This window comes from Propithecus coquereli, unplaced genomic scaffold (assembly GCF_000956105.1).
Source record: "Propithecus coquereli isolate 6110/MARCELLA unplaced genomic scaffold, Pcoq_1.0 Scaffold216, whole genome shotgun sequence".
NCBI classification, from domain to species: domain Eukaryota; kingdom Metazoa; phylum Chordata; class Mammalia; order Primates; family Indriidae; genus Propithecus; species Propithecus coquereli.
Window position 1 is genome coordinate 843,524 of NW_012146745.1, and position 976 is coordinate 844,499.

Genomic DNA, 976 nt, shown 5'->3' on the forward strand with positions numbered 1-976 from the left:
GAGTGCAATGCGCACTACCCGAAGGATGGACATATTTGAAACACGGACTTAGGGGGGTGGGGAACCAAGGGCAACACACGTAACCTAAACATCTGTACACCCATAATTTGCTGAAATAAAAAAATAAATAAATACATAAAAATCACTGAGATTAAAGATAAATGAATATAAACTTTTCCAACTGAAAAACAAAGAGAAAAATGAAAAGCAAACAAACAGTCCAAAAAATAAAAATGAAACCAGAACAGAATATCCAAGAACAGTTGGACTATTACTAAAGGTGTAACATACACATAGTGGAAATATCAGAAGCAGAAGAAAGGGAACAAAGGGGTAGGAGAAATATTTGAACTAATAGTGGCTGATAATTTTTCAAAATTAATGACAGACACTATACCACATATCCAGGAAGCTCAGAGAACACCAAACAGGGAAAATGCTAAAAAGTCAACACCTACGTATATCATACTCAAACTGTAAAAAATCACAGACACAGAGAAACTTTCCAAAGAAGCCAGATGGGGTAAAAATTACTTTACTTATAAAGGAGTAAGGATAAGAATTATATTAGGCTACTTTTTAAAACAATGCAAGCAAGAAGAAAGTGGAATAAAACATTTAAAGTATTTAAAAAACATAAAACAACAATGACCTACAATTCTGAATTCAGTAAAGTTATCCTCAGAAGTGAAGAAGAAATAAAGATTTTTTTTTTTTTTTTCAAACAGAAATTGAACAAATTTGTTGCTGGTAGAACTGCCTTGCAAGAAATGATATAATAAAATCTATTATTTTTCTTATTGTTAATTGATTTAAGAAAGCTGTTTGTTTAAAATAATAGCCATAACAATGTATTGGGTGATTAGATAAGAAAAAGGAATGATAGCAATGTTATAAGGAGCAGAGGGAGGAACTGGGAATACTCAGTTATAAGGAGAATGATCAAGTGCATATATATAACAATGTTAATTTTTAA